Genomic DNA, 17,242 nt, shown 5'->3' on the forward strand with positions numbered 1-17,242 from the left:
ACAATTGGAGCAAGGGCAGATCACCTTCATCTAGTTTGGGACTAAGCTGGTTCAAGGTTTTAGTTTTTGTGATGGGTGGTCTATTTTGTATTCACTTGGACTCCTAGGGGTGGCCCTTCCAGGGTCCCATCTCCTTACTGGGACCCAAATTCTCATTAGGTCATTTCAGCCTGTGAGAGTGCCAAACATTCAGCTAGGCTTTCCAGCCTGTTAACTACAACTTCATACTCACTTTCTTAGCCTCTTAGTCCTCTACTGTTTACCAATCACCAAATGTGGGAAAAGCACTACAGACTCAGGGTCACCTCCTAGGACTGGTCACGCAAGTCCTGGCTAAGGTCTCCAATTACCTTCAAACAATTGTTTTTGCTGGGGCACATTTTTGTCCAGTTTTTCTAACTGCTGTTGTGGGGGAGGCTAATCTGTAAAAAGCTACTCTGCCTTTAGTGAAAGTTGAAAACCTCCATCTGTGTGTTTTTTTTTTTTTTTTTTTTGATGGATTCTCGCTCTGTCACCCAGGCTGTAGTGCAATGGCATGATCTCTGCTCACTGAAACCTCCGCCTCCTAGGTTCAAGCAATTCTCCTGCCTCAGCCTCCTGAGTAGCTGAGATTACAGGCGTGTGCCACCATGCCTGGCTAATTTTTATATTTTTAATAGAGACAGGATTTCACCATGTTTTCCAGGCTGGTCTTGAGCTCCTAACTCAAGTGATCTGCCTGCTTCAGCCTCCCAAAGTGCTGGGATTACAGGCGTGAGCCACTGCATCCGGCCCATCTGTCTTTTAAAACATGTTTTTAATTTGAGGCATAATTTATATTCAGTGAAATGCACAGATCTGGTTTACATTTTGATCAGTTTTACCAAATGCATTACCCATGTAACCCACCTCCTTTGAAGATACAGAACATTTCTATCATCCAGAAAGTTCTGTGCTTTAATCCTATCTGGCACTCCCCCAGCAGCTGATGAACGTGCTGAGGACATTGGTACAGGATTCTGGCCTCCCCAAAACAGTTGCTTTGACAAGCCTGCTTGCTTTCCCCAGCGCTAAATCCCTGCCTGCTCTCTCAAAATTTCCATCTTTAAACTGGTTGTACCTACAACCGTCCCTCATCAAGTCAATAGATAAATAAACCCTGAAAAATAAACACCCTTTCCTGGCCCAGCAGCCCACAGCCTAATATTTACTGTATACCCACGCTTTCAGAAATGGAACTCGCCTGCTTGTTCACCCTCACTAGGGTGGCATCTGCACAGGAGCAGCTGGGCTCACCCATTCAGCAAGAAGCCAACAGCTGGACAGTGACACTCAGACCCCAGCCTGGGTGAGCCTGGCTGAAAGCCCGCTTCTTTCCGGTCCGACTGGAGAGAGGGGGTGGAGCACACACAGCTCTACTGCCTTCCACATCCTTCAGCTGTGCTTCCTCCTGGGAGACGGAGCTGTTCATTAATTTGGCCAAAGCCTTCTTGGGGTCTGTAGGTTTGACAGGCTGGGTGTGTGCGGGCCACCATGCTAGAGAGAGAGGCTGGTGTGTCCGAAGGCAGCCACCTGGCCAGAGGAGGGTCAGCCCCCTTGGTGACCTCCTTCCCCCTGCAGGACACAAGCACCCGGCACTCTTCACTTGTGACTGCTCCTCTCAGAGCTGCGTCCAGGGGGGATTCTAACCCTGTGGGTGGGGACATTGTGTTAGTGTACAGTGGGCCACGGCTCCCTCTGTCAGCTCCAACTCAGAGGCAGTAGAGAGAAGATGAGAAATTCCCTGCACCTCCTTCCTCCTCAGCACCCCCACCTCTGCACACGTCCACACATGGAGACCCTGACAATGGTCCCTGGGAGAGCTGCCATCTGCGCCTCCTTTCCATATCTGCGCCTCCTTTCCATATCTGCGCCTCCTTTCCATATCTGCGCCTCCTTTCCATATCTGCGCCTCCTTTCCATATCTGCGCCTCCTTTCCATATCTGCGCCTCCTTTCCATATCTGCGCCTCCTTTCCATATCTGCGCCTCCTTTCCATATCTGCGCCTCCTTTCCATATCTGTGCCTCCTTTCCATATCTGCGCTTCCTTTCCATATCTGCGCCTCCTTTCCATGCCTGCAGTGGCCATGCCCACTCTCCACACCCTTACCCACCTGGCTCAGTAGGTGCTGCACTGCCTGTGGTCCCGCCACTACACCTGGGCCTCTGTACCCGTCAGTTCCCCAAGTGTGGTTTTGTATTTCCCCCAATAAGTAGGGAGCCTGTAAGGTCACCTGCTGAGCAAGCTGGGGGAGAGAGTAGGGCAGGGCTGGGAGGATGAGGAGGAGGAGCTTATGGTTGTGCTGGAGACTCAGCAGAGCAGAGTTTATGCAGGCCCATTGGTTGCCTAGCCAGTGGTGATCCCGCTCCCACCCTCATTTCTTTCTTGTTGACAAAACCATGACCTCATTAAATATTGGACACCTATAAACCTCATGCACTCTCCTCCGGCCTCCCCGCCCTGTATTGATGAGTCTAAGTCAACTCTAGTCATTTCATTCCTCTGGATATTGATTGCTTGGGGCTTGGGCATGAGTTGCCTCTTCACCTGAGCCTGAGCCACAGGTTCCCTCTGCACCTACCACGCTGCTGCACTGGGCCAGGGAGAGCTCCGTCTCGATGGAGACGAGCTGTGATGAGCTGGTGGCTGGGCGGATCAGGTAGTTGTAACGGGTCTTGTTCAGAAGGTCATCCATCAGCTTCTGCTCAGCATGGGCCATGCAGCAGTCCCCTGGGTAAACACACAGAGATGCTGGGCCCTTGTGCAACTGTCTCCCACTGCAGCTGACAGCTACGAAGCGGGAGCCGAGAGGGCCAGGGAGCACAGCCACCCTGAGGGCTGGCTGAAGCAGCGAAGGCGCTGGCGGGTCTGGCTCTCTGTGGGGACTTCAAATGACATTCATGACAGAGCTCAGCTATCTCTTCCCATGCCATACCTCTTCTTCCTCCTCCTCTCTCGATCAATGAATAGCACCCCATGCTCTATACATCTGATACAAAACTGGGTGTCTCTTCCGGACCCCTCCCTTGGTTCATCCAAGTGGCCACCAAGTCCTGTCTGTCCTGGCATCTCCATGGCTACAGCCATGTCCCTGCCTCCTCCGCCCTGCCCACCTTCTGTTCTCTCCACCCACATTCTGCCCCTGCCATCCATGTGCCATGCAGTGGCAGACTGGTCTTTCTACAGCAAACTGGACTAGGGCCTTTCCCTACCCACAGCTCTCAGAGCTGGAGGTGGAGTTGAAACTCATGTTTTGGCTTGGCATTTAGAGCTCTTTCCCCCTCGGCACTGGCTTATCCAGAGTGCTCACAGTGCAGGGCAGGAGCCCCATGACTCAAATGTGGGTTTGGTGCAGAACTGGGTCTAAGGTGGTGCTTTCCCTAAGAGACAGGGCTGAGATGGGGGGATTTTCTGGGTTCGGAGTTAGACCTACAGAGTGCAAGGTTCCTCTGAGGCGCCAAATGGAGGGCTCCAACTGACAGCTGGCTCCTGGTCTGGAGCTTCAAGAAGAGATCTCAGCTCAGAGTCACATTCAATAGCCAGCTTCAATGCAGCTTCCAGCAGGGAGCCCCTGGAGCTTCCACAACCTCAGACCTGCCCCTCTGCACACCCCAGATCTCTTGCCAAGTGGCGTTTGGGTCTTCATGTCATCTTCCTTCCACGTCTGGGAGTAAAGGTGAGGTGCAGGGACTTGAGCTTGTGTACTTTGGTATCTTAAGGGATAGTGTGTCAAGTAGAGTGGAGGTGGCTTGGAAAGAGGGAGACTCAGAGGATAGTGAAGGACACATGACCAGGCGAGCCTAGGAGCAGGAAAGGTGATGAGAGTGAGCAGAGGAAACTGCTGGGGCAGGAGAGCAGATGTGTCCCTACAAAGGACACAAACTCATCCTTTTTTATGGCTGCATAGTATTCCATGGTGTATACGTGCTGCATTTTCTTAATCCAGTCTGTCACTGATGGACATTTGGGTTGATTCCAAATCTTTGCTATTATGAATAGTGCTGCAGTAAACATACGTGTGCATGTGTCTTTATAGCAGCATGACTTATAATCCTTTGGGTATATCCCCAGTAATGGGATGACTGGGTCAAATGGTATTTCTAGTTCTAGATCCTTGAGGAATCACCACACTGTTTTCCACAATGGTTGAACAGTCCCACCAACAGTGTAAAATTGTTCCTATTTCTCCACATCCTCTCCAGCACCTATTGTTTCCTGACTTTTTAATGATCGCCATTCTAACTGGTGTGAGATGGTATCTCATTGTGGTTTTGATTTGCATTTCTCTGATGGTGAGTGATGATGAGCATTTTTTCATGTGTCTGTTGGCTGTATGAATGTCTTCTTTTGAGAGGTGTCTGTTCATATCATTTGCCCACTTTTTGATTGGGTTGTTTGTTTTTTTCTTGTAAATTTGTTTGAGTTCTTTGTAGGTTCTGGATATTAGCCCTTTATCAGATGAGTAGACTGCAGAAATTTTCTCCCATTCTGTAGGTTGCCTGTTCACTCTGATGGTAGTTTCTTTTGCTGTGCAGAAGCTCTTTAGTTTGATTAGATCCCATTTGTCAATTTTGGCTTTTGTTGCTGTTGCTTTTGGTGTTTTAGACATGAAGTCCTTGCCCATGCTTATGTCCTGAATGGTATTACCTAGGTTTTCTTCTAGGGTTTTTATGGTTTTAGGTCTAACATTTAAGTCTCTAATCCATCTGAATTAATTTTCGTATAAGGAGTAAGGAGAGGATCCAGTTTCAGCTTTCTACTTATGGCTAGCCAATTTTCCCAGCACCATTTATTAAATAGGGAATCCTTTCCCCATTTCTTGTTTTTGTCAGATTTGCCAAAGATCAGATGGCTGTAGATGTGTGGTATTATTTCTGAGGGCTCTGTTCTGTTTCATTGGTCTATATCTCTGTTTTGGTACCAGTACCATCCTGTTTTGGTTACTGTAGCCTTGTAGCATAGTTTGAAGTCAGGTAGCGTGATGCCTCCAGCTTTGTTCTTTTGACTTAGGATTGTCTTGGCAATGCGGGGTCTTTTTTGGTTTAAAGCAGTTTTTTCCAATTCTGTGAAGAAAGTCATTGGTAGTTGAATGGGGATGGCATTGAATCTATAAATTACCTTGGGTAGTAAGGCCATTTTCACAATATTGATTCTTCCTATCCATGAGCATGGTATGTTCTTCCATTTGTTTGTGTCCTCTTTTATTTCACTGAGCAGTGGTTTGTAGTTCTCCTTGAAGAGGTCCGTCACATCCCTTGTAAGCTGGATTCCTAGGTATTTTATTCTCTTTGAAGCTATTGTGAATGGGAGTTCATTCATGATTTGGCTCTCTGTTTGTCTGTTACTGGTATATAAGAATGCTTGTGATTTTTGCACATTGATTTTGTATCCTGAGACTTTGCTGAAATTGCTTATCAGCTTAAGGAGATTTTGGGCTGAGACAATGGCGTTTTCTAAGTATACAATCATGTCATCTGCAAACAGGGACAATTTGACTTCTTCTTTTCCTAACTGAATATCCTTGATTTCTTTCTCTTGCCTGATTGCCCTGGCCAGAACTTCCAATACTATGTTGAATAGGAGTGGTGAGAGAGGATATCCTTGTCTTGTGCCAGTTTTCAAAGGGAGTGCTTCTAGTTTTTGCCCATTCAGCATGATATTGGCTGTGGGTTTGTCATAAATAGCTCTTATTATTTTGAGACACATTCCATCAATACCAAATTTATTGAGAGTTTTTAGCATGAAGGGCTGTTGAATTTTGTCAAAGGCCTTTTCTGCATCTATTGAGATAATCACATGGTTTTTGTCTTTGGTTCTGTTTATATGCTGGATTACGTTTATTGATTTGCATATGTTGAACCAGCCTTGCATCCCAGGGATGAAGCCCACTTGATCATGGTGGATAAGCTTTTTGATGTGCTGCTGGATTTGGTTTGCCAGTATTTTATCGAGGATTTTTGCATCGATGTTCATCAGGGATATTGATCTAAAATTCTCTTTTTTTGTTGTATCTCTGTCAGGCTTTGGTATCAGGATGATGTTGGCCTTGTAAAATGAGTTAGGGAGGATTCCTTCTTTTCTTTTTCTATTGATTGGAATAGTTTCAGAAGGAATGGTACCAACTCCTCCTTGTACCTCTGGTAGAATTCGGCTGTGAATCCTTCTGGTCCTGGACTTTTTTTGGATGGTAAGCTATTAATTGTTGCCTCAATTTCAGAGCCTGCTATTGGTGTATTCAGGGATTCAACTTCTTCCTGGTTTAGTCTTGGGAGAGTGTAAGTGTCCAGGAAATTATCCATTTCTTCTAGGTTTTCTAGTTTATTTGCATAGAGGTGTTTATAGTATTCTCTGATGGTAGTTTGTATTTCTGTGGGGTTGGTGGTGATATCCCCTTTATCATTTTTTATTGCATCTGTTTGATTCTTCTCTCTTTTCTTCTTTATTAGTCTTGCTAGCAGTCTATCAATTTTGTTGATCTTTTCAAAAAACCAGCTCCTGGATTCATTGATTTTTTGAAGGGTTTTTTGTGTCTCTATCTCCTTCAGTTCTGCTCTGATCTTAGTTATTTCTTGCCTTCTGCTAGGTTTTGAATGTGTTTGCTCTTGCTTCTCTAGTTCTTTTAATTGTGATGTTAGGGTGTCAATTTTAGATCTTTCTTGCTTTCTCTTGTGGGCATTTAGTGCTATAAATTTCCCCCTACACACTGCTTTAAATGTGTCCTAGAGATTCTGGTATGTTGTATCTTTGTTCTCATTGGTTTCAAAGAACATCTTTATTTCTGCCTTCATTTCATTATGTACCCAGTAGTCATTCAGGAGCAGGTTGTTCAGTTTCCATGTAGTTGAGCGGTTTTGATTGAGTTTCTTAGTCCTGAGTTGTAGTTTGATTGCACTGTGGTCTTAGAGACAGTTTGTTATAATTTCTGTTGTTTTACATTTGCTGAGGAGTGCTTTACTTCCAACTATGTGGTCAATTTTGGAATAAGTGCGATGTGGTGCTGAGAAGAATGTATATTCTGTTGATTTGGGGTGGAGAGTTCTGTAGATATCTATTAGGTCTGCTTGGTGCAGAGTTGAGTTCAATTCCTGGATATCCTTGTTAACTTTCTGTCTCGTCAATCTGTCTAATGTTGACAGTGGGGTGTTAAAGTCTCCCATTATTATTGTATAGGAGTCTAAGTCTCTTTTTAAGTCTCTAAGGACTTGCTTTATGAATCTGGGTGCTCCTGCATTGGGTGCATATATATTTAGGATAGTTAGCTCTTCCTGATGAATTGATCCCTTTACCATTATGTAATGGCCTTCTTTGTCTCTTTTGATCTTTGATGGTTTAAAGTCTGTTTTATCAGAGACTAGGATTGCAACCCCTCCTTTTTTTTGTTTTCCATTTGCTTGGTAGATCTTCCTCCATCCCTTTATTTTGAGCCTATGTGTGTCTCTGCATGTGAGATGGGTCTCCTGAATACAGCAAACTGATGGATCTTGACTCTTTATCCAATTTACCAGTCTGTGTCTTTTAATTGGACCATTTAGTCCATTTACATTTAAGGTTAATATTATTATATGTGAACTTGATCCTGTCATTATGATATTAGCTGGTTATTTTGCTCACTAGTTGATGCAATTTCTTCCTAGCATCGATGGACTTTACATTTTGACATGTTTTTGCAATGGCTGGTACCTGTTGTTCCTTTCCATGTTTAATGCTTACTTCAGGATCTCTTGTAGGGCAGGCCTGGTGGTGACAAAATCTCTAAGCATTTGCTTGTCTGTAAAGGATTTTATTTCTCCTTCACTTAGGAAACTTAGTTTGGCTGGATATGCAATTCTGGGTTGAAAATTCTTTTCTTTAAGAATGTTGTATATTGGCCCCCACTCTCTTCTGGCTTGGAGAGTTTCTGCTGAGAGATCTGCTGTTAGTCTGATAGGCTTCCCTTTGTGGGTAACCCGACCTTTCTCTCTGGCTGCCCTTAACAGTTTTTCGTTCATTTCAACTTTGGTGAATCTCACAATTATGTGTCTTGGAGTTGGTCTTCTCAAGGAGTATCTTTGTGGCGTTCTCTGTATTTCCTGAATTTGAATGTTGGCCTCCCTTACTAGATTGGGGAAGTTCTCCTGGATAATATCCTGCAGAGTGTTTTCCAACTTGGTTCCATTTTCCCCGTCACTTTCAGACACACCAGTCAGACATAGATTTGGTCTTTTCACATAATCCCATATTTCTTGGAGGCTTTGTTCATTTCTTTTTACTCTTTTTTCTCTACACTTCTCTTCTTGCTTCATTTCATTCATTTGATCTTCAATCGCTGATACTCTTTCTTCCAGTTGATCAAGTTGGTTACTGAAGCTTGTGCATTTGTCACATAGTTCTCGTGTTATGGTTTTCATCTCTATCAGTTCTTTTAAGGTCTTCTCTGCATTGAGTATTCTAGTTATCCATTCATTCATTCTTTTTTCAAGGTTTTTAGTTTCTTTGTGCTGGTTACGTAGTTTCTCCTTTAGCTCTGAGAAGTTTGATCAGCAGAAGACTTCTTCTCTCAGCTCATCAAAGTTATTCTCTGTCCAGCTTTGTTCTATTGCTGGCGATGAGCTGCGTTCCTTTGGAGGGGGAGATGCGCTCTGATTTTTTGAATTTCCAGCTTTTCTGCCCTGCTTTTTCCCCATCTTTGTGGTTTTATCTGCCTTTGGTCTTTGATGATGGTGACGTACTGATGGGGTTTTGGTGTGGGTGTCCTTTCTGTGTGTTAGTTTTCCTTCTAACAGTCAGGACCCTCAGCTGTAGGTCTGTTGGAGTTTGCTTGAGGTCCACTCCAGACCCTGTTTGCCTGGGTATCAGCAACAGAGGCTGCAGAAGATAGAATATTGCTGAACAGCGAGTGTTGCTGTCTGATTCTTGCTCTGGAAGCTTCGTCTCAATGGTGTACCCCACCGTGTGAGGTGTGAGATGCCGGTCTGCACCTAGTAGGGGATGTCTCCCAGTTAGGCTACTCAAGGGTCAGGGACCCACTTGAGCAGGCAGTCTGTCTGTTCTCAGATCTCAATCTCTGTGCTGAGAGAATCACTGCTCTCTTCAAAGCTATCAGACAGGGACATTTACATCTGCAGAGGTTTCTGCTGTCCGACACGCCCCATTGAGATGAACCTGGTACCTCAGTTGAAAATGCAGAAATCACCCGTCTTCTGTGTCACTCACGCTGGGAGCTGGAGGCTGGAGCTGTTCCTATTTGGTCATCTTGGGTGTGCCCCCCGGCTAATTCTTAATAAAATTTTATTGTAGAGATGAGGTCTCACTCTATTGCCCAGTCTGGTTTTGAACTCCTGGGTTCAAGAGTTCCTCCAACCTCAGCCTCCCAAAGTGCTGAGATTACAAGCATGAGCTGGGACTTAACTTTTCAAAAGTCTTTCATCAGTTATCGCTTGTCTGTTTTCTGTTCAGTTTCTGACATTCTTTTTCTTTTTTTGAGAGACATGGTCTCACTCTGCTGCCCAGGCTGGAGTGTGCAGTGTGGCACAACCACGGTTCACTGTAGCCTCATCCTGCCAAGGTTCAGGTGATCCTCCTGCCTCAGCCCTCCAAGTAGCTTGGGACAACAGGTGTGTGCCACCACATCCAGCTAATTTTTGTATTTTTTTTTTGTAGAGACAGGGTTTCACTATGTTGCCCAGGCTGGTCTGGAATTCCTGGGCTCAAGTGATTCACCCACCTTGGCCTCCCAAAGTGCTGGGATTACAGGTGTGAGCCACCGTGCCTGGCCTGAGTTTCTGACATTCTGTAATTTTCTTTCTCTTGTTCTCCTTGTACAGATGGTTTGCCCTTAAAAAAAAATTCCCTTTACAGCAATTTAGTGAAATTTGTGAGGATGCAAAATTACATGCATATGAACAATCCACCTCCTTAATCCAAAAACTAGAAGTACAGAACTAGCAGGACTTGTTGATGGCTTGGATATGAGGAGTGAGAGAGGCCCAAGGGTGATGAGGATGTTAGGTCTGAGTAACTGAAATATGGGGGGCAGTAATCAAGAGGCTAGTTCTGAGCCTGTGAAATTCAAGATATCTTTTGGACATCTTAATGGAGATGTCAGGTAATAAATATACTAGTCTGGAGTTGAGATGGAGGTCCAGGATGAGACATACCTTTTGGAGTGTCCTTGTATAGATGGATTTAATACCAAAGACTGGATGAGATCACCTTGGGAGTGAATGCACAGAGGAAGAAAGGAGGGTCCAGAACTCTTTCTTTTCCTCTTATTCCCTGAGATTGCTCTTAGTGGCAGAAGCTGCTACTGTCTAAGACTCATTGGGTAGCAAAACGGGGACACAGAAGGGACAGGGGCGCCTTTACCTCAGTAGGTGGTGCGTGGACACCAGGAATGTGATAGAGCTATGATGTTGGAAAGTGTGAGTTTTTATTAAGACTGGAGTTTAATTTTTTTTTTTTTAAGACAGAGTCTTGCTCTGCCAGGCTGGAGTGCAGTGGTGTGATCTTGGCTCACTGCAACCTTCAATTCCTGGGTTCAAGCAATTCTTGTGCCTCAGCCTCCTGAGTAGCTGGGATTACAGGTGCATGCCACCATGCCTCGCTCATTTTTGTATTTTTTTTTTTTTTTTTTTTTTTTTTTTTTATAGAGGCAGGGTTTCACCATGTTGGCCAGGCTGGTCTTGAACTCCTGACCTCAAGTGATCTGTCTGCCTCAGCCTCCCAAAGTGCTGGGGTTGCAGGTGTGAGCCACCATGCTTGGCCGAGTTTAACATTTTTTACCTTGAGTTCGTAGGTTTCATAGGTTTTAGTTTTGTTAACTTATTAAAACAACCTTTTTAGAGATATAATCCATGTACCATACAATTTACTCATTTAAAATGTACAATTCAAGGCCAAGTGCGTTGGCTCATGCCTGTAATCTCAACATTTTGGGAGACTGAGGTAGAAGGATTGCTTGAGCTCAGGAGTTCAAGGTTACAGTGAGTGACAGCACAACTGCACTCCAGCCTGGGTGACAGAATGGGTCCCTGTCTTTAAAAGAAAAAAAAGGAAATCTGTAACCATTAGCAGTTACATGTCAATGTCCCCAGTCTTAGACAACCACTAATCTCCTTTCTATCTTTATAGATTCACCTATTACAGACAGTTTATATAAATGGAATCGTATGTGATCTTTTGTGACTGACCTTGAAATAGAACCCCAAGTTCAGGCTTGTGTGCCTGGCGTGCAGTTGATGCCAAACACTGACACACAGGTGCTTGGAGAGAGAGAAAGGTTTGTTTGATTTGGCTAAAGCAAGAAGGTGGAAAAGCAGACTCTCTCAATTCTGTCTATCAAGAATGAAAAGCAGGTAGTTTTTATGTGGCTAGCGAGTAAGGTAGGGGGAGTTTCAAGGAACTGAGGGGGAAAAGTCTGCGTTTTTTTTTTTTTTTTTTTTTTTTTTTTGCCTTTATTCAATTTGATTTTTATTATTTTTTTATTTTTTAAATTATTTTTTATTATTATACTTTAAGTTATAGGGTACATGTGCATAACGTGCAGGTTTGTTACATATGTATACTTGTGCCCTGTTGCTGTGCTGCACCCATCAACTCGTCAGCACCATCAAAACCACAATGAGATACCATCTCACACCAGTTAGAATGGCGATCATTAAAAAGTCAGGAAACAACAGGTGCTGGAGAGGATGTGGAGAAATAGGAACACTTTTACACTGTTGGTGGGATTGTAAACTAGTTCAACCATTATGGAAAACAGTATGGCGATTCCTCAAGGATCTAGAACTAGATGTACCATATGACCCAGCCATCCCATTACTGGGTATATACCCAAAGGATTATAAATCATGCTGCTATAAAGACACATGCACACGTATGTTTATTGCGGCACTATTCACAATAGCAAAGACTTGGAATCAACCCAAATGTCCATCAGTGACAGACTGGATTACGAAAATGTGGCACATATACACCATGGAATACTATGCAGCCATCAAAAAGGATGAGTTTGTGTCCTTCGTAGGGACATGGATGCAGCTGGAAACCATCATTCTTAGCAAACTATCACAAGAACAGAAAACGAAACACCGCATGTTCTCACTCATAGGTGGGAACTGAACAATGAGATCACTTGGACTCGGGAAGGGGAAGTCTGCGTTTCTTCAGCCTCAGATAACACCTTGAATAAGCAGATTTCTGGGTTGCAGCAGCCGGTTACAACGTCCTTAAAGGACGTTCATTCCTTCTGCAAAATAAAATAAAATAAAATAGTTTCAAGTTTAATTTTAGATTCAGGGGATACATGTGCAGGTTTGTTACATGAGTATATTGCATGATACTGAGGTTTAGGGTATGAATGATCCTGTCACCCAGGTACCGAGCATAGTACTCAGTAGTTTTTCAACTCCTGTCTCCTTTCCTCCCTCCCCCCGTAGAAGCCCCAGTGTTGCCATCTTTATGTTCATTTTGTTGCCAACTTTATGTTCACGAGTGCCCAATGTTTAGCACCCACTTATAATTGAGAACATGCAGTATTTAGTTTTCTCTTTCTGCATTGATTCACTTACCATAATGGCCTCCACCTGCATCCATGTTGCAGTAAAGGACATGATTTTGTTCTTTCGTTTTTTCTTTTTTCTTTTCTTTTTTTGGGGGGAGGATGGAGTCTAGCTCTGTCACCCAAGCTGGAGTGCAATGGTGCGATCTTGGCTCACTGCAACCAGGTTCAGGCGATTCTCGTGCCTCAGCCTCCCGGGTAGCTGGGATTACAGGTGCCCACCACCACACCTGGCTAATTTATGTATTTTTAGTAGAGACATAGTTTCACCATGTTTGCCGGGCTGGTCTCAAACTCCTGACCTCAGGTGATCCGCCTGCCTCAGCCTCCCAAAGTACTGGAATTACAGGCGTGAGCCACGGCGCCTGCCCCTTTCTTCTGAAAAATTTTGTCATGACCCTGGTGTTATCTTCTGCTTGACAAAGAAACAGCACATCAGCAGTTTATATTATAATTATATTGTGGGAACAAGGGATGCTGACTTTTGTGTAAGCAAGCAAGGGCCTATGAGAATTTTCATTATTTCAGTCACTAAAAATGTTGGGGTGCTGAAATTTCAAGGGGCTCTGTTTCAACTTTTTTCACTTAGAATAATGTTTTCAACGTTTATCTCTGTTGCAACATATGTCAGTCCCTCCTTCCTTTTTATGGTTAAATACTCCATTGTATGGATAGACCACACATCTCATTTATTCATCTGTTGATGGACATGTGGGTTGTTTCTACTTTTGGGCTATTCTGAGTAATACCGCTACAAATATTTGTCTACAAGTTTTCATGTGAACATGGTTTCATTTCTTTCAGTACATACTAGGAATAGAATTGCTGAGCCATAGGTGACAACACCATGGTTAATAGTTTGAGGAATCACAAAACTGTTTTCCAAATGGAAAACAGTTCCCTTTGTCTCTTCTGTTTCTTTTTTTCTTTTTTTTCCTTTAAGCTACAGCACCTGGTATTCCCAGGCAGTCTTCCATCCAAGTACTAACCAGGCCCACCCTGCTTAGCTTCTGAGATCAGATGAGATCCGGCGTGTTCTGGGTGGTATAGCCATAGATTGGGGCCATGCCTTTGTACGTTCCCTCCTGCAATGTGTGAGAACTGTAATTTGTCCACTTTCTCACTAATACTTGTTAGTGTCTCTTTAACTCTGGCCATCCTAAGGGGCGTGAAGTGGTATCTCACTTGAGTTTTTTTTTGCATTCACATAATGGCCAATAACATTGAGGATCTTTTCATGTGCATATTGGTTATTTGTATATCTTTGGAGAAATGTCTGTTCAAATCCATTGCTCCTTTTACAATTGAGTTTTTATCTTTATTTTTGAGTTGTAAGAGTTCTTTATATGTTCTGGATACAAGTTACTTATCAGATACATGATTTACAGATATTTTCTCCAGTTCTGTGGGTTGTTTGTTCTCTTTCTTTTACTTATTATTATTTTTGTAGATTTGGAGTCTCTCTCTGTTGCCCAGGCTGGTCGAACTTCCGGGCTCAAGCAAATTTTCCTGCCTTGGCCTCCTAAAGTACTGAGATTACAGGCATGTGCCACCACGTCAGCCTTCTCTTTCTTGAAGGTGCCCTTTGAAGCACTAAATATATTAATTTTGATGTTTAATTTATTTTTTCTTTTATTGCTTGTGCTTTTAATGTCAAGTCTAAGAAGCTTTTGCATAATTCAAGGTCACAAAGATTATTCCTATGCTTTCTTCTAAGAGTTTTTTGTGTGTGTGTGTGAGCCGGAGTCTCGCTCTGTCTCCCAGGCTGGAGTGCAGTGGCTCGAGATTGGCTCACTGCAAACTCTACCTCCCAGGTTCACGCCATTCTCCTGCCTCAGTCTCCTGAGTAGCTGGGACTACAGGCGCCCGCCACCACGCCCAGCTAATTTCTTTTTGTATTTTTAGTAGACAGGTTTTCACCACGTTAGCCAGGATGGTCTCGATTTCCTGACCTCATGATCCGCCCGGCCTCCCAAAGTGCTGGGATTACAGGCGTGAGCCACTGCACCTGGCATCTTCCCATTGAATTTTCTTGGCATTCCTTTCAAAGATTAACTGCCCATTCAAATGGTACAAAGTTTCAGTTACACAGGATGAATAAGTTGTGGAGATCAAATGTACAACGTAATAACCACAGTCAGTAATACTATACTGAATATTTGAAATTTGTTGAGAGTAAATCTTAAGCATTAACACACACACACGGTAACTATGTTAGATGGATATGTTAGCTTGCTTGATTGTGGCAATCTTTTCACAGCACATATCAAAACAACATGATCAGCTGGATGTGGTGGTTCACGCCTGTAATCCCAGAGCTTTGGAAGGCTGAGGAAGAGGATTGCTTGAAGCCAGGAGTACAGGACCAGCCTGGGCAACACAGCAAGAACCAAGACCTCGTCTCTAATATATATATACACACACACACACACACACACGCATACATACACACACACACACACACACACACATTTTTTAATTAGGCAGACATGGTGTTGCATGTATGTAGTCCTAGCTGCTTCGGAGGCTGAAGAAGAATTGCTTGAGCCCAGGAATTTGAGGCTGCAGTGAGTTATGATTGCATTACTGCACTCCAGTCTGGGTGAGAGTGAGACTCTGTCTCAAAAAAAAAAAAAAAAAAAAAATCAAAAAAGACACGACATACACTTTTTTTTTTTTTTTTTTTTTTTGAGACAGAGTCTGGCTTTGTCGCCCAGGCTGGAGTGCAGTGGCGTGATCTTGGCTCACTGCAAGCTTCACCTCCTGGGTTCATGCCATTCTCCTGCCTCAGCCTCCTGAGTAGCTGGGACTACGAGTAGCTGGGACCATAGGCGCCCGCCTCCACACCCGGCTAATTTTTTGTATTTTTACTAGAGATGGTGTTTCACCGTGTTAGCCAGGATGGTCCCCATCTCTTGATCTCGTGATCCACCCGCCTTGGCCTCCCAAAGTGCTGGGATTACAGGCGGGAGCCACTGCGCCCGGCCATCCACTTTTAAATATATACAATTTTTATTTGTCAATTATACCTCAGTAAGGCTGGAAGAAAAATCAACCAACCATAAATGTGAAGAGTTTATTTCTAAACTCTTATTTCTGTTCCATTAATCCATCTGTTTATATCAATTCCCACACCATACTGTCTTGATTACTGTGTCTTTGCAGTAAGTTTTGAAATCAGGAAGTGTGACTACTCCAACTTTGTTCTTTTTAAAAAATTGTTTTGTCTATTTCTGAGTCCCTTGTATTTCCATGTGAATTTTAGAATACAATGGTCAATTTCTGCAAAGAAGCCAGCTGGGAATACGATGGATATTTGTATATTGCTGTAATATTCAGCAACCTTGCTAAGCTTGTTTATTAGTTCTCTAGTAATAATGTTTTCTGTTTTTTTAGTACATTCCTTAAGATTTTCTATATACAAGATCATATCATCTGAAACAGAGATATTTTTACTTCCTTTTCCCATCTGCATGTCTTTTTTTCTTTTCCTTGCCTTATTGTCCTGGGCAGAACTTTCAAAATAATGTTGAATAAAGGTAGCAGGATTGAACATCTTTGTCTTGTTCTTGACTTAGGAGAAAATATTCAGTCTTTCACCATTAAGGATGGTTATTTGTTGTGGATTTTACATAGATGTCTTTTATCAGGTTGAGGAAATTGTCTTCTAATTCTAGTTGTTGAATTTTTTTTCTATTTTTTAATCATGAAAGGGTACCGGATTTTGTGAATTATATTTCTGCGTCTGTTGAGGTAATCATGTGTGTTTTCTATTCTATTAATATCACATTGATTAATTCTCATACATCGATCAACCTTGCATTTCTTGAATAAATCCAGCTTGGCTGTGATGTATAGTCCTTTTCATATGCTGCTGGATTCAGTTTGCCGGCATTTTGTTTGAGCCTATAGCCAAGGAATGTTGGACAGCAGTTGTTTTGCAATGTCTTTGTCTACTTTTGGTATCAGGGTAATATTGACCTCATAAAACAAGTGGGGGAGCACTTCCTGTTTCTTTTTTTTAGAGGAGTTTGTGAATAGGTGTTAACTTTTTCTCCAGTGAAGCCACAGATTTTCTTTAAGGGAAGCTGCTTTTTTTCATGTCAGATGGGTAATGTGCCCACGTGGTAACAAGGTTCAAGGGGTCACATCTCACATATATGTGTGAACACCCAATCATCATGCTTATGAACTACAAAAGGTTCAAGGGAAGCTTGCTTTTAATTAGTAATTAAATCTCTTTACTTATTGTAATTCTATTCAGACTTTGTATTTCTTTTTGACTTAGTTTCATTAGCGTCTTTCTAGGAATTTGTTCATTTCATTTAGGTTATCTAATCTGTTGGCATTCACTTGTTCATAATATTCCCTCATGATCCTTTATGTTCCTGTAAGGTCAGTAGGAATGTCTCTTCTTTCATTTTTGATTCAAGTAATTTGAGTCTTTTCTTATTGTTGATCAGTCTGAAGTTTTGTCAATTTGTTGATTACCTTAGTCCATTTTCTGTTACTATACAAAATACCACAGAATGGTTAATTTATAACAAAAGAAATTTATGTCTTGTAGGTGTGGAGGCTGGGAAGTTTAAGAGCATCACACTGGCATCTGATCAGGGTCTTCTTGTTGCTTCATAACATGGCAAGAGGGCAAGAACATGTCAGCTTAGGTCTCTCTGGTCTTATA

At 43.0% G+C, this 17,242-nt stretch overlaps 1 non-coding gene and 2 pseudogenes across 2 annotated transcripts in view; 1 reads left to right on the forward strand and 2 right to left on the reverse strand.

Moving 5' to 3' along the window:
- LOC126944990 (26S proteasome regulatory subunit 4-like) overlaps positions 1 to 17,242 on the forward strand; it is a 1,186,326-nt pseudogene that overhangs the window by 43,131 nt on the left and 1,125,953 nt on the right. The gene's annotated exons all lie outside the window — the stretch shown is intronic.
- Positions 13,499 to 13,616, reverse strand: LOC126945117 (uncharacterized; annotated as a pseudogene).
- Positions 16,660 to 16,762, reverse strand: LOC126945145 (small nucleolar RNA U13). Its single transcript, XR_007722317.1, has one exon. It is a non-coding gene; the product is annotated as a small nucleolar RNA U13 (small nucleolar RNA).

This window comes from Macaca thibetana, chromosome 20, assembly GCF_024542745.1.
Source record: "Macaca thibetana thibetana isolate TM-01 chromosome 20, ASM2454274v1, whole genome shotgun sequence".
NCBI classification, from domain to species: domain Eukaryota; kingdom Metazoa; phylum Chordata; class Mammalia; order Primates; family Cercopithecidae; genus Macaca; species Macaca thibetana.